Raw genomic sequence first — 26,144 nt, 5'->3', positions numbered from 1 at the left:
TTCTTTTATTTATAATGTGTGTGTGTGTGTGATTATGGCAAAGCCTCGAGGGCTATCTGCCTAAGAGGAGGGATGCCTTCGCTTTTATTTATAAGCTGAAGAAGTAAGGAATACGGCACGCATTTTCAGCGCTCTTGTGTAGTTTTTTTTATTCATTTTTAAAAATATCGTATATAAATTCACTTTCAAGAAATTCAAAGGTAAATTATTATTAAGGAAGAAGGATATATTTAGCAAGCGCAAAGCTGGTTGAAATCTGCAGCTGGGAAAGATTTATTTGTGGGTGCCCCGTAATCTTTTAAAAATGAAGGAAATTGTAAAATATTGGTAGTGTTATATTCATGTTTGTTTAACAGTTGCCTAACATTCTGATTTCTCCCGTGTTTTTCTTAACAGGTGATGTATTTTTTAGTAGACTGCTTTTTTGGGGGGCGGACAGGCTCTACACTTGTCAAACTGTGCCAAAAGAGCATAAAAACATACTTTTTATAATTATTTATTTTGCGCTTGTTCGGACATTACATAACACTGAGAACGTTTTTCTTACATATGGACTTTTTAAACTGAACTGACTTAATATATGTTGAAAAGCATTGTTAATGCATGAGAATATACGTTATGCTGTGTTAAAGTAGCATTAGCTTATATGCATAATTCAGGAATAAAATATAGTGAGAAATTTATATATTTGCACGAAGCGCGAAATGTAATCCTGGTCTTTTGCTTTGACCTACTATTTTTGCTTAACTCTCCAAGTATTTTGAAAACCTCTTCGCTATTTTTCTATTTTTTTTTAACCTGCTCCGCCCTTAGGCACTACACGGAAAGGGAGGGATGCCCCGTGGAGGTGTTTTTAAGGGAAACTGGCTCGTATCCACGTTACATATGGGGAAAACCACGAAAACGTCCATGCAGCCAGCCCGTTCACCGGGACGCGAACTCCAGAAAGAACTACCAGTGTTCTGCAATTTTTAACCACTCGGCTGCTGGTAGGCGCTATATTTTTATTAGCATCACTTTATTCCTTCGTTTGATATTTATCAAAAATGAATCGAAATCGTACGTTTTAACCTAGAGAATACAACTAAAGAACACTGAGAAGTAGAAAAAATTCCAGTTAGTGCTAATATAAATAATTTATTACAAGAGACGGTATATGTAATTGCTACAAAATTGCTAAAGTATGGTACATGTATTGCAGCAGTGAATGGCCTTTAAATAAGCAGAAAATTAGTCGACAATATTCGTTTCGATACTGTACGAAAAAATTCTTTTAAGCCAATAAAATATTTTATGATTTTTAATTACCTTTATAAAAGGCTCGGCCCAGTAGTTAACAATAAAATTCTGGCAGTAATTGGAGAAAATGAATCCCCCGAATTTTCCTTCTTGTATTTTAAGACATTTGTATCCTTTTTTATGAACTAAAAGTGGGCGTGTAACCTAATCTGTATAATTGTGAGCACTCGCATAGCAAAGTGCGTGTGACATTTAGTCTTTGAGCCGTGTGTATAAAGTTTGCGATACTACGACTCCTCATATCTTGAGTAAAGCACTGCTCCAATTAATACGGGATTGCCTTTATTACAGAGGCTGTCGATAATAGTATTTGAATTCTGTTGCTTTGCGACGTCTGGCGTTAACAATTATTCGAAGGCGAAGTGCAGAGCTCAATTAGCGTGTGATTGTGTGTGTGTGTGTGTTGGAGTTGATAGGCGAACTCATCTTCTACTGAGGTAAGAAAAGAGATTAGAAGAGCGGAAGGCGATTCTCCTTCTCGAGAGTGGCCAAAGTCCTCGCTATTGTGAGTTGTAGCATTAGGTGAGAGAGGTCAATTCTAACTTCCTGTCCAGATTGCCGAAGTGGAACTGCAAGGTCGCCTTTTTTTTGCACTTAAGCCATTGTTACTTGCTACATACGAGTCGCTTGACGACATTTGTTTTAGCGACTGGTAATGCGTCCACTGTATCTCCAAACAGCTTTGTGACATTTACTATCGATTATGCCACACTTCCATACGTGGCAGGATTCGTTCCGCATTAATGTCTCTTTAAATATTTAACGTCCCGGCACTAAAATCCTTTGAGCATTAAAAAAAAAAAATTTGAATAGTGCAAGAAATGGGAAAACGTTATTTGAAAAATGGATGAAAGAGGTTATGTTCAACTTTGTCTTCAGACTACTTGCTAAGTGTTACAATAAAGCAATATTGAGTAGAGCCATTCAGTAGCAACTGTATAATGCAAAGGACTTAGTTTTATCGACTGTTTGTTGTATCTACTTTTCCCAGGCAATGCTAATTGCAAATCTGAAAACAATTCTGTTTCATCGTTAACATCCTAATACCTGCATCATCGACGAAAATAGAAATTGTGAAATCCATTCATTGCAGGGTTAGAACACTATCTTGTAGGACATAAAATTGATCACTAGCTTGCTTTTCTTTTGAGTTAAATTAATTACGTTGAAGGTACTGTTTCTTTTTAAGAAACCGTATGAAATATCTAAATCAGTTTTCGAATCTAATTCGCAAATTTCTACAGTCATATTCTTTTTTCTCCTAGTTTTGAAAAGTTTCATTTTTGAAAGCGTGTTTTTACTAATTCCTTTTCAATTTTCTGCATAATTTTAGTGTTTCATTAATGTTTTAAACATTTTAATTCTGTTATCTTCATATATTTACTATTTTAATTGTTTTTAAGCAATCCTTAAATGAGATTGCTTGAAATCAGTAAACCAGTTTTTGTTTGATTTTGATTAATGCCATTATATCTGGTTGTTAAATCTGTATCATATGCGTATTGTAAGTAATAACCGTCATTTTTAATCATGATAATTCGCAACGTCTGTGTCGCATATTATGGTGTATCTGTAAATAATGCACAGCCCGAATACATTGATTGTAGATACTTTTACTTTCGCAGAATAACAATGAATACTAATATTTTTAGAACGAAAATGTCCCTTCATCAGCAATGGATACGGGCCAATTTTTCTCTGAGAAAGTCTAGGTTCGAAGCTGCTGGCTACGCGTTATTGTGGTTTTCCCCAATGTGTGACGTGTATTCGAGGCAGTTTCCATTAGAAAGTCTTCCACGAAAGCATCCTTTCCCATGGCAGATAGCCCTCGACTGCTTTGCCATAATCTAATTAACCAATCAAACCAAACCCTGAGAAAATCCTCCGCGAAGGAATCCCTTCTCTAAGGCAGATGGCCTTTGGATACTTTCCCTAATGAACCAAACCAAAACCCTTCATTATTATTCATTTTCATAAATTAGGTGTCTATTTTTTAGTGAAAATTACCGATCAAGAATTCTAATCTAAAATTTTCGTTTTAATTTTGTGTTATATTGTGTTTATGTACAGTGTTTGTTTAGATTTATTAGCATTTATTGAAAGAAGTACTGGAGTCTGTGCTATCTGTCTTATTCACTATCCAGCCATTTAAGGAATATCATAATTTTTCTACTCTTTATAAACCTGATTTTCTTTAACGCGTGATAAGTAGAAGATCTGAATGCATTGATATTACTTAGACGTTATTTTTTAAATTTTAGCCATGTATAACGCGCTTTGTCCTTATTAATTAACCAGGCAACAAGTTCTGTCTATTTTTGAAAATAAGTATTGCATTGCAAGTTAAAACAATTAATTATAAGACGTTTACTTTTTTAACAAAAATTTTATTTAAAGGGAAAAATAAAAAAAATAGAAGGATACAAGTTCTTCGGTGTCTGCTTGATATAAAAGCAGTCAGTCGATTAGATTTTCTAAGTGACTCTGTCACATGAAAAAGATGCGTGATAAAATCATCGATGTTGCTGTTGCCGTTATCATAAGCATAGTACTTTCAGATCTTCCAACTGATTTTCATGATTCCTGGCAGATCTGATCTTTAATACAGGCCCAAACTAAAAAATAAAACAGGCTCAAATCCGGGGAGTATGGAAGCCAAAGTATGCAGCCTTAATAGTGATTTGAAGAGCCGAAGGCTGTGGCTTTATCTTGAATGTCGCATAGATCGTATCATATTACTTGCGTTTCGTTGAGAGGGGCTCTTCATCCTGCTAGAGTCAATCATCTCGTAATTTTTAACAATACCTAATTCTTGAAGCTTCCTCAAAAATTCTCTTTGAAGAAGATCCTTATATCCAATAATAACCACAGCTTCTTTGATAAAAAAAATTCGATCGAGAACCATTTGGCCATATAAAGCAGCCCAAATTATGAATTTTTGAGAGTATTTGAAGTACTTTACTGCTCTGTTTCAGCGTAAAATTTATATTACTAGTAGCTCAACTAACTACTAGCAGCTGTGGTTAAGTCCCGATGGGAGGAACCAGGCATAAAAAAGAAAACTAAGCTGAATTTCCAAAAAATAGTGAATAACGGATTGAATAAAATCCGAGGTTCAATCCTCGGTACAGTAAAAGTGAAGTCAGTAAATTTAAATTATAGGCGCACCAGGGGCCGAGCGGTAAAGTCGCTTAACACTGGTAGTCGGAGCCCGCGAACGGGCTGGCTGCATGGTCGTTTTTGTGGTTTTCCCCATGTATAACGTGTATACGAGCCAGATTTTCTTAGAAAGTCCTCCACGAAGGCATCCCTCCCATCAGGCAAATAGACCTCGAGTCTTTGCCGAAATCACATAAACAAAAAAAAAAAAAAGAAAAAAAACCGTAAATTATAAGCAAAAATATAATCCAGTAGATGAAGAAAAATTAGAGGTTCATACTTTGGAAGAAGGAACTGTGGTTCAGTAACCAGTCAGGAGAATGATTTGAAGTCAGGTGATCCTCATATGTGGAGGAGAAAAAGAGCTGTAATATTTCATCAATTTGTATAAAATTATTTCGGTACAAGCAAATGGAACTGTTGTTCGATGGCCAATCAGAAGAGTGAGTCAAAATCAGATGATGGCAACGTCCGGATGAAAGCTGTGGAGAGCTTTTCATCAGTCTGTAGTTAAAAGAAATATATAACCTTATTTTTGTCTAATAAAGAGTCCAAATTATTTTTAAAAACTACTTATAAGTAAAATAAACTTCTAGAGGAAAGTGTTGCTAATCAAGGAAACTAGCAAATTTAAAAACTCAGTTTCCCTATCATCTGAATCTGATTGTCGGGTTGAGTATGGTTTAAGATTGCAGTCTATGTCTAAAAGTTCGTATTTTAACTTGTCCGAATAAGGCACGTACTTGTTTACAAATTCTTTTTCAAAGAAATGTTTGTTGAATTGGGGAATGTGATTCTTGATGAAATCTATTTTTAGTTCTTTATGCAGTAATTAATTTCTGACAAACTGATAGGTTTCTGAAATTTTTCTCAGAAAAATATTTTGGAAAACCTACAGCTTGTTAAGGTCAGTTTGGTGGCCGCACTCTAAGCAGGCGAGGTGTATGTAAGGATGGACCGGCTAATGGTATTGTAAATACTCCTTTCGAGAGCCCAAGACAAGAAGGTATTTGTCTTGGAAGTCTTTCCGGTGATTTCACCACTGAAATTGGTGATGTCAGCATTCCACGTGAATGTGCAGCTGAAGCAGATATCTGAGTCTTAGCCACTTGTTGGATTTTCTCATTAAAGGGAAATAATTCCTCGTTAGTATGTCGACGGATATGCCGAGAGTATGGATTTCTTACACCAATTCTGTATCTCATGCATCCTGTCTTGGACAGAGAGGATGAAAAAGCTGGTTACGTCGTCCGTGATGAAATGTCAGGTCACGTTACGTATACTGCTACGATGAACGACTAGTATCCGGGAGAGAAGCTATTAGTTAATTAAACAATGCGAAATACTAGGCAACACTCGCATAACATTGATGTCATACTTTTCATGAAGACTCGTGCAACCCCAGCGCACCTTTTGAATATCCTTAACTATTGAAGATGCCGTTGTGATAGAATGAGACAGCGAGGAGGTGAGTGTCGCTATTTTTTGTAAAGTGCAGTTTGAACTCCTGCTTTCTCGCTTCAGACAACACCCATTATTTTAAAGAAGTAGGAGTGAATGTACGAACCCTAGGTGGGGAAGTATGGTCTTCTGCTTTCTTTATAATCCACCCGATTTAAAACTTCAAGTTGCTTGACATCAAATTTCTCACAATACTCGGCGGCGAACTGAATTCGAAGCATTCCAGCTGGGGTTGTCGTCGATCTAATGCACGAACGGAGACGTCTTGTACATCATTATATTTAGCTACCCATTGTTTCTACCCTCTTCAAACCTCATTGCACCTTCAGGCCTTTTTACCCAAGACAAAATCCAGATATTGTTAGGCCTGTTTATCCAAGACAAAATCCAGATATTGTTAGGCCTGTTTATCCAAGACAAAATCCGGATGTTGTGAACTATTTTGTCTGCTCTACGGTATCTCGCTCTCTATGGAAGTCATTAACGACCTCTTTTCTGATTTTCATGTGTCGGTAATTGCTTACACCAGGATTTACATGCAAGAAACCGCCAATACTCTTAAAATGACAGACTGGACATTTTTCCAAGATAACCTCATGAAGCATCCATCCTCCACTGGCTCCCTTAAAACTCCTTCTGATATTGGCGAAGCAATTAATATCATCATTGAATCCAAGGCGCACAGCCAAGTCACCGTCAAGTCTGATCGTAAAAATCACTTTCGGTAAAATTCCCCTGACATTAAAAATTCTGTTCGAGAAAGCAATAAGCTGAGAAAGTTATACTCACATGACCCTGCGTTCAAATCAGAAATCAATACACTGAGCAGAGAAATTAAAAATTAGATCAGTGAGCACGGGCAATATTCATAGAATGAAAATGTTCTTAATTTAAACCCCAAAGAAGGTGCGTTCTCGAGTTCATCCAAAACAAGAAAGGGAATGAATTTTGTAACAAACTATTATTAATCCAGGATTTGTCTGCTGTGATAAAGATAAGGCTAAAGCTTTTGCCTGCCATTTCAAGCACCAGTTCCAGCCAAACCGACATCTTAAGTGACTCCAGCTTCACTCATCATGTAAATAGAAATCTCAAAAATTGGCTACACCAAGCCTCAATCCAAAGTATTTCTCAGTTCACCACCACAGCTGAAATCAAGAAAATAATCTCAATCCTGAAGAATCGAAAGGCTCCAGGAGGAAGTAATGTATCAAACAAATTTATCAAAGACCTTCCTGGAAATTTCATCATAAAAATCTGCAGCGTCAATAACGCCTTTCTCTTAATTAGTTCCCTGCGGTGTGGAAAATCTTAAGCCCTGAACTTAAAAAGGACAGTGCACTGGTAAAAAAAAATTACAGGCGCATTTGCCTGCTTTCCTCATTCAGAAAAATATTGGAAAAAAATCATACTCAATAAACTGGATCTAATCCTTAACATCCTAACCAATCAGCTGCTGGGATTTAGGAAAGGACGCTCTACTAACTATGCATTGGTCAGAATCGTGGAATTTGCCAGTTCAACTATTCGCTGTCAACCAAGCTGTAGCGTTCCATATGCTTTATGGGAAAATCTTTAATTGTGTCTGCCATAAAAGCCTAATTTAAAAACTGATCATTACGGATGTCAGCAAAGAAATGGTTCTCTTAATTACGTTCGTCAAACGTAAAATTGCAACATTATGAAGGAATGCGCATAGCAAAGTGAACATAACAGGATCGGTAGAGTTAAGACATTTATGCAGATGATTAAAGAAACAAAGAAATGAAAAATCGAATTGTTTATTCAGTATCTAATGTGGCTACCACGGTCAGGTATACAGGCCTCTAAACGGCGAGGCATACTGTCTATGAGGCTATTAATTGTCTCCTGAGATATTCCTTGCCAAGCTGATTGCACTGCAGCGCTCAATTCCTCTACGGTATGCGCTTGCGATGCCCGCAGAACCATACGTCCGTTGGCAGCTCACACATGCTCGATGGGAGAGAGATCAGGTGAAGCTGCCGGCCAGAGAAGGATGTCAATTCCGTCGAGACTGTTCAGTGTGTGACGTGCTATATGAAGCCGTGCATTGTCCCCCTAGAAAAACGTGCCGGGGACGGCCTGCACAAGTGGCCGAACAGGCATAATAACTTGTGTTACGTACCCGTCCGATGTTAAACTGCCAATAATGTGCACAAGGGCTGTCCAAACATGGTGCCGCTCTAAACCATGAAGCACGCTGTGAGGCTGGTCTGACGATCGACGATATAGACTGGCAGGTAACGTTTTCCGGGAAGCCGCCACACATGTCCACGACCGTCATTTCTCCATAAACAAAAGTGTTCTCACCATTCGTTCCTCCATTGACGATAGCGTCGACACCAAGCCAGACGGACAACCCTATGTCGAGTGGTTAAAGGAACCCCATGGGCTGGTCACCGTGCGCACCTATTACGGATGGTTTAGCAGGAGACAGATTGTGAGGGTGACGTCTTATCATCAAACAGAGATTACACTCACGATACAAAGCATCAGGTTTTATTCCTTTTTTATAGAAGAAAAGATAAACGGAATGAGTATGTACAAATGGATTAAATATGTTTAGGAGAGTAATCACACTAGTTCTACTATGGAGATGTTAAAGTCTTAGCTGACCACCTACGTGCGGTCACTTTAGGGTAAGTTAAAAGTCCGATCGCCTACGCGCGACCAGTAAGCGGATAGTTGTAGCTCCTTCGCGAGCGTTCTGTTAGACCGCTTCTCTCGGACTTCTCGAACCAACTGAAGAACCTGGAACCTGGAGAGTTCGTACAGAGTAGAGGTAGAGAGCGACATCTGGTGCTTCGTTGAGGCACGATTCCCACACAGATGTCCCTTCTGATAATGGTAGGTAGGTAGGTTTGAATATTACTTGCCGTGGCGAGCGGGTCCCCACGAAACAATCGCCGAATTTGCCTATCAGTGCGATCTGACGTGCACCTGTATGATCCACTGCCTCTTTGCCGTGTTCTCAGATTGTTCTGCGTCCATCGTGCCACACATCGCTAAATTGTACGTATGGTCCAGTCTAACACAACTGACAATTTGCGCGCATCGACAAAACCGAGCTCATGTAAGATACGTTCTCGTTCCTCAAACGATAAATGCTGCTATTTAGCTCGCTGATGTCTTCCAGGCATTTCTACTCTTCTTCGATAGTTCCGTTAAAACAACCTGTCATTGATAGCATATACAGAGCGAGCCAACTACTGGCTTTGTATCGTGTGACCAGATGCGCACGCGAATTTGATCACTTGAATATGTCTCTGACATCTACGCCAATTCTGTTATTTTCAAATCGCTACGCGCATTCCTTCATGACGTTGCTATTTCACGTCTGATGAGTGTATTTCTTCACTCACAGAACCTTCAGTGTCAGATAGCGCAGTATCTGCACAACTAATTCTACTAAATTATCGTCATGTTTCAAGATACAGAGGTACAGAACAAGTGTGAGAAATTGAGGACGTGGCTTAATGCATCGAAATCCAAAGTTTTACTTATCTCACCAACATAAGAACAGATTTATCAATAGAGATTTATTTCTGTTCAATGAGAAAGTTGTACAAGTGGCCAAAGCAAACTACCTTGGGTGTCTGCTTCAGGACGCTCTCCCATGCAATGTACACTTTGCCAAAACCCATCGTTAAAGCCTACCAGAACTGACCTTATAAAGCTGCAGATGTTTCAGAACACCATTTTGAGAAAAACTACAGTTGTCACAAACGAATTATTATATTGTCGCGTAGATGAGGGAATTCTACAAATGAACAGGCAAGTACTCAAGTCTAAACTCGACTTTTATTAACTCGAACTGAATGAAGAGCTACTTATATACAACTGGATTTACATAAAAACCAATTATCAGGCATCTTGCCGTTGATGGGTTTCCAATACGGGATCTTCGGGTTTCGAGTCCTGCGCCTTCACCGCTAAGCTACGAGGACATCGGTCGAAAAGAGCGATTTTTCGCTACAATATAAAGAATTCCAAATTGACTGCCTTAAAGATCACATGTCTCAAACAAAAATGTAAAAAAAAAAAAATATATATAAAACGACTCCGTTTTTCGGAGATGCTTCCCTTGATTGAATTATTACAAAAACAAGTAATTTTACAAAATTACAAAAACAAGTAGTTTTACAAAATTACAAAAGCAAGTAGTTTTACAAAATTACGAAAACAAGTAATTTTTTATAATTACTTTATTTCAGTTTACATAGAAATAATTAAATTACATTTCTTACTATTGATGGATGAATTTATACAGCTTTGGTTTGAAATATGACGCAGACATCAGCCCAATAAAACTTTGCGCTGAATTTAGCGTAACAAAAAGTATTCAAGTATCAGAATTTTGCCGAATGAGGGAAGCAGGCTAATTGGTCTGTGATTTTCTACGTGGGAATAATTCTTTCCACTCCTGGGAATGAGAATAACCTTGACGTTTTCCCACACCACGGAGAAATAATTAAGAGAAAGGCAAGCGTTAAAAATACTGCAGATTTTGGAGATGAAATTTCCAGGGAGATTTTTTAATCGCTTCATTCTTTCGAAACGTTCACTCTTCCCGAGGCCTTTCAGCTCTTCAAGGTTGAGATGATTTTCTTGACTTTGGCTGAGGAGCAAAGGGGATATGATTGACGGAAGTTTGACGAATCCAATTTTCGAACTTACTCTTTACGTGCTGGATGAAACTGGAGTCATTTGAATGTTAGTTTGGCTGAAGCTGCTGCTTGAATTGACAGGCAAAAGCGTTTGCCTTATCTTCATCTGAGTGGACGAATATTGAGTTGGCATGTTTCTAAATTTGTTCAATTTCAAATTTCGACAAAACTCCAGACTGCACCTTCTTCTGAGTTCGAATTTTCAATTGTTTCGTTCCAGGAGCATTTCTTGTTCTCATTGATCTTATTTTTGATATCTATACAATCTCTTGATTTCTTGTTCGCAGGATCACATGAATGTTTTTAAGTCTTGTGTCATGCGTCTTCGTTTTATCACTCGTTCCTCCGAACGAATGATCTAGCGAAAATTGTCATTCCTCATAACGAAAACCCTTTGGAAAACCTCATTAGAATTTCAAGTAAATACTTGAGATCTTAATTCTTTCCGTCTCTTATTACCCTCTTTAAATGCAGTTTTTTGTATGTCGAGAAAATAATTGTCACCGCGATATAGATACCTTTAAAGAAACAGATCATTTTTATGTTCCAGTTCAGTTAATTGCAAGGGGGGAAGTATATAAATTAAAAATAAATTGTAAAGCAAAATGTATATTCGCAGCTACACCGTAAGGTCTGAAAAGACCTTGACGATGATCTTGAAATATGCTTTCATACTTTAAAGCCATTAGCTCTTTCAAAAATCTATTTCAGCTCAAGTTATTTGATTTACTAATAAACAAGCAGTGTGGTTTCGGTGCATTCATTTCCTTTAAAAATAGATTTTATAACTCGCGATACTTTTTTTAATTCATTTGTTATTTTTAAGCGCTAGTTGTAGAAAATTATAAGGAGCGGTGCGTATTTTATGATGGAAGGAAGACAGCAAAACACATTTCATGAAACAATTTTTTAATGTATTTGTTTGTATAAGTGGCTTCGAATACTTTTGCGTAAGAAGTTTTATTTTTAAATAATTTTTATAGCAATTTTTTTTTTTTTTTTTTTTTTTTTTTTTAGATTAGGTAAAAGACGTAAATATTTCAATAAAATTTCTTTAAAACAGATCAGCTGTGTATAGTTTAGTAGACTTTGAGAAGTGAATTTGATGTTTTGTTAGTCTAGAGTCATGTTTGCTGTCGTTATTTTCTGCTGAAGTGTAGCAAAGACGTTCTCGATTTACGAACCTTTTAAGTAGACATTAGAAAATGTTCCGCTTTGGTGGCACAATAGTGACACGCTTATCTACAGACCAGGATGTTCCCTCCAGAAACTTTTATACTAACTTTCTATTAAAGCAGAATATTTAAAGATGCAGATAAGTCCTTTATTGTACATCGAATGAACTAGAACACGTCTTGTCACAAATAAAACAGAGGCCTGTAAATGCAGCTGGTACATGAAATGTAGGTAGAAAATGGGAAAAGAGGCATTAACAGTTTCTGTAGCGCAGACGAAGTGATCTCCCTTGCCGATCGAGAGTTTCGATTCCTGATCGGAGCAGACCTTTTCAGTGTGAAAGACGATTAATACCATATTTTATAATTGTAAATTCAATATACAAACATAGCCGAGTGACTATAACTGCTGAATGTTTCTTTTTTGTTATGAAGATGAATGATCAAGTGAATTTTTATTAATTATAACAGATAGTTCCCTAAAATAGATACAGGTATTTCTTAGATATAGCACCGAAGGCTGTTTCTTTCGAAGCATTAGCTCTTACGTTAACCGTAAGCGTGACGGCAAACTGCACATTTAAGTTGGTCAATGTTAAACGAATTTCGCACTCTGTGCATGCCCAGAGGGAAATTTGGCGCAATTTTAAAAGAGGATAAATTCTGTATATTGTTGATTTTCTGTTATCTGGGCTTAAACAGTTCGGGTTTTTAAAACTTGTTAGTTTGTAAGTTGTTTCATTACTTAGAGTGTAAATACCGATTGTAAATTAGCAAATTTTCATTTAAGAAGGATTACAAAACGGGAAACATAGCAAATATATTAGCTGAATATTTATTGATTATACTTCTGAGGAATAAAAGCGATCGAGTATTTGCCATACGTTTCATTCATATATATTTTAACAAATTAAGGAACAAAGTCACCGAAATATTTAAATCACCGAATTAAAATCAAAGACATTATTATGAATAACTGATATTAAATGTAATGTTTATGCTAAAATAAACCAAGCTGAAATGAAACAGAAGCAAATGCAATAAACGGAAACAAATTTCCATAGTATTGTAAACAGTCGATAAGATCTACATGACGAACAGACTTGTGAAGGGTTGCTTATGCTTAGTCGCCAGTAGTACGCAACTGAGCATGCGCACTAAGCAAAATTCGTTAGTATTGCTCAACTCAATGTGCGGTTTGCCATTACGCTAACCGTAACCGTATATCTTTGCAGAGGTCCATTCATAGGTGCCTTACCCAACTCGAAAAGGGTGCCGCAGCATAAAAGTGCTCGCACCCTAATGAAGAGCAATCTCTGGGCAACTTTATGCCGAAGCGTACTTATGCAAGTTCGATTTTCGTTTTAGGTTTGCATTTAGGGTGCCCTGGCGAAAAGTACTCCCTTATGAAGGCTGCTTTGAGATTAACTTAGAGATTAACCTTCATAAGGGGGCGCTTACCTTTATGCAAGCACACACTTATAAACTTTTGTCTTTTCGAACTGCGTTCCGCCAGCATAAGAGTGCGGGAATCTTTATAGACGGGAACCGGTCTGCAATCTGACGTCCCAACTAATGTAATAATCCTTAACCTTTTATTGATATTTTGTTTTAATTTGTGATCGTTTTGAACTTCTGCCGCAAGCCGAATTCATATTTAATACAATTTCAGAAATTTAATATCAATAATTTAATATCATAAAATTTAATATCAAATAATAAATAAGATTAATCAATAATAATCAGCAAGGGGTTAATAGAGATCATCTAGAAATAAATTTATAGATGATCTCTGCCCTAAAGTTGGTTAATTGGTTGATTTTAATAAAAACAAAATACTCGAGGGTTGTCTGCATCAGTGGAGGACTTTTCTAGGAAAACTGGCACGTATTCTCATCAAACATGGAAAACACCCGTGCCGCCAGCTCGTTCGCCGTAAAGTATTCGGCTAAAAACTGTATTCTTTAGTTATATTAAACAAAGTAAAATAATAAAAAAATTATACAATTCCTCCATCCTGGGTATCAAGCTTTATAATTGATTTATTTCAATAATAAATCTTTTTCATTAATATTTATTTTGCATGTTTAAATTCGTTATTATTACTTTATATAATATTTTATGCCTCTCTTTTTTAATCAACGTTTATGGATGACTAGTTAAAGCTTCTATGTTTTCCATTTAGAAATCAAGCCCTTTTTATGAGTATTGTTAAAAATATATCAACAAAAGCGGCGGTAGGCAAACGCTAATGTATACGTTAAATGCTTTCCCTTATATAACAGAACCTGCTAAACGAGAAAAGAGGAAACCGTATATTCAGCGCGCATTGTCCCCTGAGATTTAAGGGTATTTCAGATACAGTGGAAAATTAATATGATGATTTAGAATAATCTGGCATTTACTGTTTCTTAGGTCTTACTACGATCAGTGCCTCCACCCCGTATGAAGTGACCTTCAAAAGGTCATGTACAAAATGAATAGTGGGTGGGAAGTCAACGCGGCTGCAGCTAAAGGCCTAAATGCCTGTTAAACTCGATTATGAGCAATAGTGGTTATGATGTGAGCTGCCTTTAAAACAGTTGCTTATCAGCAAGCAGCAAGGGCAACTTTTGCATTCTTGTTTACCAGCATACATCTTGGATGACAATTAAATGGGTCAAAAGATTTTTTCATTTTATCTATTTATTTCATTTTATTTCTTCTTTCTTCCACTTTTTTTTTCAAAATAAATAAATAAATAAATAAATAAAAATATAAATAAATAAATAAATAAAAAATTAGAGAATTATTTGTGGAAGAAAATGAACAGTGCGACACTTGAGTAACTCAATCAAACGTTACTTATTTTCACACTGTGTACCAGTAAAATAACTAAAGGGCATGGTTAAAATTCTTGCAAGTGGTAGAGATCACGGATGTACCATAGACACCATTCTTCTTGCAAACATGACTTGTATAACTTTATATTGGCTTACTTTGCGAAGTATATTAAGCGGAACTAGAGTTGTTATCTATCGCTTAAAAACGTGTGCATGATTTTTTTCTTTTTTTTTTTCAATTCATAGTGAGGGGGATTTAATTGTGCCTTATGTTTTTTGTTAATCGCCATATGCCATTTTATGCCATTTTGGAATGAAGTTGGAAGCTTTCATTATGAAATTATTCAAACGCCTAGAATAAGGAAACTGAATGCCTTTATAAAATAGTATCAGGCATTAGATTAGGTAAATATTCAAATGATGGCTAGGAAAATGTTGAATTTTCAAACTATATTCTGTTTTGCAGGACCGTCAGATGTTCTCTTCTAAATAGCTGAAGTCATGCAAGTAGAACCTAAATAGTGGTTTAAAAGAGTGCTAGGTATTGAGTTATCCTGTAAGTAAGAGTTTCTTAAACTGTGGGTCGGGATTTGCAGCAGGGGGTAGCCAAAAATTTTAGCAGTTTTGATATTTCTTTAACCTATTATAATAATTTTACAATTACCAAATATTTTTACACAATGTATCTGAAAATAGATAAAGATAAGACAAATCAGACAAAGAAAAAAACGAAAACGTTTCGACGCATTCTTTTTATAATATAAACGTTCATGTTCCTTGCTTTGCACGTGAAGCTGTCATTTCGTCTGTTACTTATTTAAAATTTTCACTTCGTTCTATGTCTTAAAATTAAAGTTAATGACTGCAATAGTATATTACAGTACAAGTGAAAAAATTGACAGTTTCACACACGCGTGTGTCGGATTTGCGCAATACTTACGGGGTCTCACAAAATTTTTATAAATATTATGGGGTCCTGTGGGTTGCGAAAAAATCTCAGTGATAAAAGGGGGTCGTGACTGGAGATAGTTTAAGAAGCCCTGCTGTAAGTAATGCGGTTTTTACAAGTTGATGCAAGTAGTTTATCCCGCCCCCTTCCGACTTTTAGTTTATGCGACTGAAAAACCGCATTATTTATGGGATTTATAATAAAAAAAAGAGACATAATTCTAGGTGCGTGTCTGCTTTAAATACTCTCAGTGATAATCATTGAAATCATTGTTATAATCGTTATAATCCGTCTTTTATTAGGTGGAATAGTGCAGTTCTGTTTATGGTGCGGATTTTCGTTGTGTTTTGGATCTACCCATTAAGCCGACGGTCCGCATTTTAAGCTTCATTGTGGTTGCAGATTAACAGACAAATCAAAAAGACTTCGTAAACTGACTGTATTTATTTGATGCAACGGAAAATTGTAAAAACAAGCAGTTCATTTCTTCCTTACGCGATCTGTTAAAAAATTATTTACAGTACAAGGTTTTGTAAATGAATTGTTCGCTAAATTCATTTACATGAGTTAGAACAAGACTCATTTTCAAAAGAATCAGTCTAAACACGCGTTGTTTACCTAAGAGAAAAGTTCCTAATTAAGATTCGGCGTTTAGTAACTTTACATTTTTGGTAACAGTAACTGTTTTCATAGCAAATCATATCAAAAGTGCAACTTTTTTTTAAAGGTTATATTTTCTAGTAATCTAGAGAAAGCTTTATCACCGCTAAAGCCGAAACTGATGTTTTCAAGCACGTATAATTTCGTAATTCATATCATTCACACGGAAAATGGTGGAGAGTCATTTTTCTTTTCTCTTCAGCTCCTATCTCATATATATTCTTTTACTGATGCTGCATTTTATTTGTACTTCAGCGAATCATTTTGCAAGCGGGGAAAGGATATTTATTATATATAAAAACTGAAACGTGTTAATGATATTCTATTTTCAAGTTTCTGGATATATATTAACTGAAGATTTGAAATCTTATTCCTTTCCTGTTTGGAATATTACCGACATTTAGTTTGAAATTACGAATTTCCTTTCAGGGTATTCAGATGCAATAACTACTGTTAACTATGACAAAAAAAAAAAGTAGTTCAATTAACTGCGAGCCGGAAACTTTCAATTACATTTAGGGAGATCACCTTTGCGCAAGATAATCCTGAAGTTCTTGAGCTGCGAATTAAGAAAACACTGCGCGTACTTTAACGAAATGTTTTATGAGCTAGCGTGGTAGCACGATTGAAGAATTTGTCAAGGTCACAGATTGCACTTAAGTAATGTGTGAAGTAATTTGACTGCGTGCCAGGAATAAATAACCGCTTGTATGGAAATATTTGTATTGTGAAAAAAAAAATTAGGGAAAAGTTTGTGGGAACAAATTTCCCGTATCAATCACAGTTTCCTGTGAGGACTTCAGTATGGTGGAAATCAAAGCGTGGATGGTTACATGCGGAAGATGGAAATGTGTCTTTTCTTGAATATTACTCTGCCTGTAATACGGAAGTTATTTCTTGCACTTTTGTATATCAATATCATTTGTTAAAAAGACAGGGGGGAGATGCATCAACAGTAAAAAAGTGCACCTGCCTCAGATTACCTAATGCTATTCAGGTCACGTCATCAAGGTCGGATCTCACCCGTAAGTAGGAATTACATCGCATAGGTATATTGAATAAGAGCAGCTTGATCACGCGAAATAGAGGATGATTTTCAGAACTGTGTCCAGTCATAAAAAGTACCGGTATGTTTATGCTGTTCGGCTAGTATTCAGCAAGACCAAAACGGGAGTTTCACGAAAATTGCTTTTAAGCTTGAAACTAGCAACTTAATGAAGTTGCCGAAAGCTTTATACCAAGTTACTGTAGTAGTAAGTAGGATAGTTTGCTATTCGAATTAATATAACAAACGAAATTTCTATCCCGTAGTGATGTCTCTGCATAACAAAGTCGGCACTTCAGAGAGATTACTGTTTTCAGTAACATTCTTGCTCGAAGGCTTGAAAACAATTTTTTTTTTCAAATTTTTTGGATTTCACTTACAAGTTTTCATTTTTTAACATAATGCTTATTATCTCTATACTTTAAAGAACATCATATCAATGGTTAGGCTAGGTTAACTGAATACGGAAAAGCACACAAGGGTTAGGAAGACGGATGCCTTCGTGGAGAGCCAAGGTTTCATTTTTTAACATAATGCTTATTATGTTAAAAATTATTAGAACATCGTATCAGTGGTTAGGTTAGCTTAACGTTTTTCAATCGCGACTTCCCGTTACCACCGAGATGTTTTCGCAACCCCCAGGACAACAGAATATTTACAAAAATTTTGTGAGACCCTACAAATATTGCGCAAATCCGACACTCGCTTGAGTGAAACTGGCAAATTTTTCACTCGTACTGTAATATACTATTGCAGTTTTAGGTCATTAACTTTAATTTCTAATTTTAAGACATAGAACAATGTGAAAATTTTAAATAAGTAACGGACGAAATCACGTGCATAGCAAAGAAAATGAACGTTTGTATTATAAAAAGAATACGTCGAAACGTTTTCGTTTTTTTTCTTTGTCTGTATTGTTTTATCTTTATCTATTTTCAGATACATTGTGTAAAAATTTTTGGAAATTGTAAAATTATTATAAGTTAAAGAAATATCAAAACTGCTAAAATTTTTGGCGACCCCCCAGTTTAAGAAACCCTGTTTAAACTGGATATAGAAAAATACACGAGGGCTAAGAAGACGAATGCCTTCGTGGAGAGCTACAAACGGAAAACTGGCTTGTACTTACGTTACACATGGTGAAAAGCTCGAAAACGCTTATGTGCAGCATTCCAAAGGCTCGCAGCGCAAGTCTTGGAGAACTAAACAGGACGAAATATCGCAGTAACTTTATTAAAAGGTGCTATTGTTTTTATGCGAGTGATATTTTTATATTTATTTTCTTATTTATGCGGATAGTATAAAATTTTGCTGTCGGAAGAATTTGATATGAATAGCAGCCAAGTAAAAGATTTTCTAATACGAAAGGTATTCCTTAATATTTTTAGCTGTATAAGTCAAGATTATGGAAATTCATATTTGGTAGTTTTATAAAAGAAATTCAAGCTTCGCTATTCTACGAAACGAAGTACAGTTAGTCACAAAAGTCTGCGTACAGACTAAATTTTAAATTAAAAAAACACTTAAAGCATAGAAAAATGTATTTTAATCATTGCATTTTTTTTTTCTTCTATTAGCTAAAATTGTAAGCTTAAATAAAAAGTAAATAATATCAGTGTAATACATTTTACATTTTTTCAAAAATATATTTTGTCAAAAAAACTCAGAAATTCCCTCCAATAAGTCTGCGTACACTTTCAAAAATAAAAGCAAAATATAAGTTTTTTACATTACTTCAATACTTTGTAGGATATCCTTTATTCTTCAAAACAGCTTGCAGACGTCTGGGCATTGACTGAACTAGTTTTTCAGTGTCATCCGACGTAAATTTCGCCCATTCTTCCTGCAATTTACTAATTAGCTTATTTCGCTACGTAATATTGTGTTTTCGAATTTGTTTCTCCAATTTTGCCCACAAATGTTCGATTGGATTGAGGTCTGGTGACTGTGGAGGAGTACGCAACTGTCTTGGAGTGTGATAGAGGAGATATTCCTTCACAATTTTAGCTGTATGTTTCGGGTCGTTATCTTGTTGGAAAATAAAGGTATTAGAAAGGTTTAAATTTCGAGCACTGTCTCGTAGATTTTTCTTCAGAATATCCAGATAAACATACTTATCCATGACTTTATCAATAATGTGAAAATTTCCAACTCCTTTCGACGACATACACCCCCATACCATGACACCGCCAACTACATGTTTGACAAGTTGGATTTAAATTTCTCAGATTCAGTTCTGTTCCTGGTTTTCTCCATACAATACGGTGGCCATTAACTTTAAATATTGTAAATTTACTTTCATCTGACCAAATTACATTGTTCCAGAAGTCCTGCGAAGAGTTTAAATATGTTTTGGCAAAAGCAATTCTTTTCGGTACTTTTCCATTATGCCGGCGCGGGCGATAAAGTCGCCAGAACTGGTGTAACCGATACGAAGCGGTATATCCTCGCTGGTAACCTTTTACGCCTCATTTTCAAAACAAGTCGCAGCCATTTCTTATTAGATTGACTGTTTCTTTCAATACTGGAGTAAAATGAAATAGAATTTTTACCAGATAGTTTAATTTTATGCCTAAGGCCATTCGCGGTAATTAAGTCAATTAGGATGTAATCACATCGCTCACCCGAAGGCGAAAATATAGAAAAGGCAAAGTCAAGGGTTAAATTCATCAATTCTAATGACAATGCATTAGCGAAGTAAAGCACTGCGGTTTTACATAATTTCTGCGTAAGCTGTTCGTACGAATTTAAATAATTCCTGCATTTAAATTTGTTGAAATTAATGTAGATAATTAGATTTTTGTAGCGTAGTTTACGTAGATGAGATCACTTGGGGTCACGTGATATGAACCGGAGAATCAGGATATTGTACCGGGAAACCATAGTAAATTCTCAAATTAATGTCTTTCTACAAATTTATTGTCTTTTTTCAAAAATTTAAACGATATTGAAAATTTTATGCCTTCAAAATAATAAACTTTTAGCTATTTGTTAAAATTTTGTTAACATGTATACTGTATGTTGTCGCCAATAAAGTCTGTTTGGCGAGATTTGCGCCGGCGAAACGGAAAAGTACCTTCTTTTCTTTTTATTTGTCTCGGAAATGTATAGCATAGACCTATGTTTGCGTCCATGATAATCGGACTTTCGCAGCACTTTTCGTACAGTTTCAGGAGAAATTTCCTTGTTGCTAGTTAAAAAAATGTCTTTTGCAATGCTTGCAGCAGAAAGTTTAGGATTTTGTTTAATTCGTAAAAGAATTTTTCTTTCTTCTCTCTGCGTTAGCTTCTTCGGTCTCCCACATCTTGGTTTTACAGCAAGACTACCAGTGTCAAGATAGTTTTGAATAACTCTTTGCACACTAGAAAATGGTTTTCCAGTGGTTTTACCAATATAACGAAGAGTTTTACCTTCATCTCTCAATTTGATAATTAGTTGTCTCGTAGAAGGAATTTCTTTATTGGTTGTCAATTTCGTCAAAGAAAATAGAAATAGCAATTTCCAATCAACGTGAAATTTGCTTCGGAGGTCAATGACCTTGAAAGTGTAACCTTCTTTGCATTCTCAAATTTGAAGTTTAAAAGTTAGATAAGAAATCCCCCGCCTCCTTCGCGTTGTACGCAAACTTTATTGGCTTTGATTTCTGGCCACTTATCTTTTAAAAATTAGTGTGCATAAATTATTAAATATGAAAATATTACAGTTAAATAATTTCAAAGTCCCTTATTGAAACTAAATATTTTCGCACCTTAAAATTTGGATTTTATATTACTTTTCTTGATGTATGCAGACTTTATTGACTAACTGTAGGTCCTATTCAGCTTGCTTGCGAAAATACTTCGATTTTAAAGTGCGTTTAAAGTTAGTATATATCAGTGATCACAGGAAATATGGAGCTCCGAAGAGTGAAAATATATTTAAGATTTTTGATAATTTTCGAAGATTTTATTTCAGATGGAAGGCACTCGGCGATGAAGCTGTTCTAAGCTGCAATTTATATCTCATATTTCTATCAGTTATAACTCTCAAATTTTCAAACTTTTCGGGATATTAAGAATGCTTTACCGCATATCGCGACGTACTGCTGTATCCTATATTGTCTTGAACAGTTGTTCCAAATTGTAATATTTATATACGGAAACATTCTAGATTTAAAATTTTACCAGACATAGTAAATTCTGTAGTAAACTACTTTTTTTTTAATGTGCGGACATATCTGAAAAAGGTGTATCTATATCTAAGAACAGATTCATCAAAAGCTATCAATGATAATACTAAATTTAAAATTTAAAAATTTGTTGTAACTTGTATTTGTACTATGCGATCTTTTTTTACAATATAAATAATGAGTGGAGAAATAATTAAGCACCGAGAATGACTTAATCTTGATTTGTGGTGTTCCGCTGAATTTTGCATATTGTTAGAATGAGAAGTAGGAAAATTTCTAATACCTAACGAGGACTCCAAAGGTGTGTTTAATTTTTTGAAATACATATAAACATTTTGAAAATAGACAGTTAAGTTTTTTTTATTTGATAAATTTTATTCAACATAGCTTCTGCCAGTATCGACTCATTTCTTCAAAGGATTGTCGCATTTGACAATTGAAACTTCCTAAATCGGTTTGGTTCAAATTCCACCATATTTAGAATAGCTGAGGCGCCAGCAGATTTCTGGCTTTTCCTGAAAAATTAAGGCTTCCCTACGCTTGAAAAAGTACCCCTAGAGTCGAGGCAGCCCTAGAGCGGCTAAGTTAGCTAAGGAAAGACGATTTTAAATAGTGTATCTGTCGTTTGAAGAAATAACGTAAATATTGATTGCTGTGAAAATCAACGAATAATTTTGCTTATAAATGAAAATTATTAACCAGTTACCTGAATTATTTCTAAGGAAATGAACGAATATTTGGACCACCCAACGTATGCTTCATTATTTTTTACGCAAACATGAAATGCGTTACTTAAAGGTTAATATTTACACTCCATCTCAACACTGAGAGCTCGGCATAAAATTATCCTCAGCTAGCAAACAGTGAAGGACTGTTTGATTTTGAGATACAGTATTACCTCTGATGAATTTTGCATTTGGAAAGGAGAGTAAGAGCAGTGTTACGATGGAGGGAAGTGCATGTCAAGTACGGTAGCGAAGCGAGAAAGTTGCGGCCTTGAAAGGTAGGTTGACCAGGCGAAACTACTCGATCAATTACTACCTGGATTATCAAGCGCTCTCCCAAACTTTCCTGTTAAACATTTAAACATTTGATTTCAGTTTCTCTCACTTTCCCGAATTTTCGTAGCTTTTCGCATACCTTAACCTTTATGTTTTACATCTTAAACGTTTTAAATTTTATATCAAAAAATGTTTTGGCATAGCTTTGCATGAACTGATCGTTACCTAAACATGAGTAAGTGGTAATCTTATGTGCGGTCTCTGAAAAGCAATTTTTCGCTTTGAATTATACGGTTCGCTTGAATTAATGGCCACCTACTGCTGTTTAGAAAACACAAAACTTCTGAGACATGATTTTTTACATTTTAAAGAAATAATTCCTTAATTGAAGATTATGCCACAAACGTATTCCTTATCATTGCTTTGTAGGGTTTGGACTTGGATCTGGTGAATAAACAACCCGGATGGTAAGAAAACTTGAATCTTTTTTTAAAACCTGGGAACTGTTATAATCAGTCTATTCAAGAAAGAAAAATGAAAGATACCGCATATTCCGGTGAATAAGGCGCATTTTTAATACGAAAAATAAGTTCGCTACACTTTCTTTTAGGATTGGTTACTTCTTTACACCAACCCATTTATTCTTTGACATATTAATTATTGTGATTTCGTTGTCCTTGCATTCACGTATGGAGCTTTCACCAACACCAAATATCCTTGCTGCAACCAGGGCTGTGGAGTCGGAGTCATCGAGTCGGAATCGGAGTCGGGCAGATTTGGGGGTAAAAGGAATCGGAGCTTGAGCCGCTGACAACAGGTGAACTCCGACTCCAGTTTTTGTTGGACAGTTTGAATTTGAAATGAAATTAAAATGAATTGAAAAAATTAATGACACGCTGAGTTATTATTTTTATTTATGAACTATATACATTAATAAATAGTTATTTTCTATTTTATTGACATATTAAAAAAATATGAGGGAGAAGGATGGATGTAATATGTGCCATTAGTGATTAAACTGATTCATTTAGTTACAAATCTCACTGGTAAATTTAGAGAGGCAGCAACAGCAGCAAGAACTCCCAAAATTGATGCCATTCTTAGGAAGCAAGCAAGAAAAGGAGCAATTATTGATGAAGCAACGCGATAAGGAAGAACATATTTGATGATAAAGAGGTTTTTAGAATTAAGAACTTTTTTAGAAGATGTAGATAATCCTAATGTTTCACTAACAGACTGTGGAATGATCTTGCAGAATTGGAAACTCTTATTTCTACACCATATATAGCCACAAAAAGGCTACAATCTGGAGAATTGACAGAAGGCGAGAATGGAAGAATGGAGTGTTTGTTCTTTCTGTAATGGAGGGTTTATTGCAGAAGGAATCATTTCTTCAATGACGAAAAGAGAAACTAGTTTGCTAGACAATGAGATCTTGCTGTTTTCAATATATGTAGATCCGAAACACCGAATTTTCTTGGATGACGAACACATTAAAAAGGCAAAGAAAGCCATCTGTGAACTTTCATTAAGAATGAAGTTATTCTCAGAACAATTGGAGAATTCAAATCAGAACAGTTAAACTGTAGACATTGCAACTGAGTCTCTATCATCCTCTTTCAGTGATGAATTAGATTTTGAGAAATATTTTTGGATAATATTGAAAAGGGTAAGGCAAAGCGAATGAAAATAAAGAACCAAGAGCCTTTAGGTATAAAAATGATAAAATACAAAAAAGATTTCTACACAGCCTTTGAAGAAATAGAGAAATATGATTGCGCTTGCAAGACACCTCTTTTAGAACTTATAAAAATCTATTCTGAAAAGTTAAAAGAAGTAGCCTTAAGAGCTCTTCCTCCTACTCAAGTTAGTGTGGCAAGACTCTTCTCAGCTCTGAAGTTCATCAAATCGGACGTATGGCGCTTCAACAAAGATCTTGCCGAAGCTATACTGTTTCTTAGAAATAACTAATGCCAGTTTTTCCATTTAATAATAAATGCTAATTAATATAAATCATTTGCTATGCCATCAATTTTTTTCCTGTAGCATCTATTACTTCTTTTATATTAAAAAAATAAGCTGTAACCCATGTGTATATGTTTACACATATAAATATGAGAGAGAGTCGGAGTCATTATAATTCCAGGAGTCGGACACAGAGTCGGCTCCTGGAATACTCCACAGCCCTGACTGCAACATGATTTCTATTTTCTTTGATGCAAATTGAATTAACTTTGCATTTGAGACTAGCACTGTTTATTTTGTTTGGCAGGAGCCATATTTACTACTAAAAGGAACACTAGATTAATTGTATTTCAACTAAAGCAAATGCCAGCTTGCTAAAACCTCTATCTTCGATTCTAATTACGATTTCAAATGACTGCATAAAGAAAAAAAATCTGATTTCTAATTCTGTGATTTCGTTTGGGTCGGTATTGCATTCTTACCCCAAATTATATCCCACTTTTCTCGAAACCCCGAGAATAACATTTTTGTGCACATTCGCATTGAATACAGCCCACGATCTTTACAGAATTATTTACTCTCTCAAGCATTTCCCCCTCTACACACATTACTGTTCCCCTTATTGCTTGTCAGTTCAGTATACCATTGTTCGAATGTATGTCTTCAAAAGATAAGACCACCACACTTGTACATTTCAGATTTTTTTGTAAAGAAAAAGGTGCGCGTTATGCGGCGAATAATGTAATTTGAAATTATAGGTGCACGTTATAAGCTGGAATATACGGTATTTCAAATACTGCTTAGTATAATGAAAATCTTTTCTCAAAACAGGAACAAGTTTTGTAACTTCAGTTTCAAAATCCGCTAAATGTGAGGAACAGTGAGGGCAAAATTTCTCGAGAAAGTTAAAGTAGTGTTTAAATAATTAAGTTTTTTACTGAATTAAGAATCGTGCATCTTTCCTACCCCCTGTCACTAACTTCTTGCAGAATCGTCAGGTATTTTCACGAATTTTCTCGTATCTTTGTCTCATATCACTGAAGATATTCAAACTGGACGTCTCAAATGATCTAGTAGTATTCAGAATTCATCAGATTTCGAGATCCAGTGTATTAAAACTATTTACATCCTCAAAACTGTTAAAAGTACCAGATTGGATAAATGTTATAAAACTATCATGCACATAAATATACAAAAAAGGTATCTGTAAATTTACCGATAATGCAAAATGTATATGAATGCACACTGAGGGGAAACATAAATACTTACCTTATTTAATTATACACATTTGTCGCAAAACAGTGATGTCATGTATTCAGCATTTTATTGCAGAAATGAGACTGCAAAAGTAGCAATAATAATGATCGTATTCGCTTTTTACTTCCAGCGAGATACCAGCCAACTTCTTTTTCACATCTTTTCCATTTTATATAAACCCAAATCAGCGTTGCTTCACTGTTTTCACTTCAGTCATAACCATGTGTTCAATAGTTCTGGAGCAACACGTTTTCATAATTTCGACATTTGCTATAACATTAATAATTTCCTACTATACCCTTACAAAAGGAACTTATTAAGCAAGAAAGCAGTCGACTGTGCCACTGAATGCCAGTTTCAACCCACTTTCAATTATGCGCACCGACTGGATTATTTAGTTATGTGTGCTTTCATCCCAGTTTCGATCGGGAACACTTCAGGGAATGGAAATCGGAAATATTGTACCTTTTTTCTTCCATACCACAACCTTTCGAG

At 35.5% G+C, this 26,144-nt stretch overlaps 1 protein-coding gene and 1 long non-coding RNA gene across 8 annotated transcripts in view; one reads left to right on the top strand and one right to left on the bottom strand.

Moving 5' to 3' along the window:
• sty (sprouty signaling antagonist) overlaps positions 1-26,144 on the top strand; it is a 164,536-nt gene that overhangs the window by 36,727 nt on the left and 101,665 nt on the right. The window contains exon 1 of one of the 7 annotated variants that reach the window (XR_015039028.1): positions 17,297-17,466. The exons of the other annotated variants lie outside the window; for them this stretch is intronic. The gene's annotated coding sequence lies outside the window, so the exon portion shown is untranslated. Of the gene's footprint in view, positions 1-17,296; positions 17,467-26,144 lie in introns of those variants that run through there. 7 annotated transcript variants of the gene reach the window in all.
• Positions 9,780-26,144, bottom strand: part of LOC146992971 (uncharacterized) — an 85,385-nt gene continuing 69,020 nt past the window's right edge. The window contains exon 3 of the long non-coding RNA XR_015039029.1: positions 9,780-9,912. This is a non-coding gene — a long non-coding RNA (uncharacterized LOC146992971). The remainder of the gene's footprint in view (positions 9,913-26,144) is intronic.

Source organism: Stegodyphus dumicola, chromosome X2, assembly GCF_044657685.1.
Source record: "Stegodyphus dumicola isolate Sdum_Otavi_A_Nest chromosome X2, ASM4465768v1".
In the NCBI taxonomy this organism is placed as follows: domain Eukaryota; kingdom Metazoa; phylum Arthropoda; class Arachnida; order Araneae; family Eresidae; genus Stegodyphus; species Stegodyphus dumicola.
The sequence above is the reverse complement of the archived record's forward strand: the minus strand, read 5'-3'. Positions and strand labels throughout refer to the sequence as shown.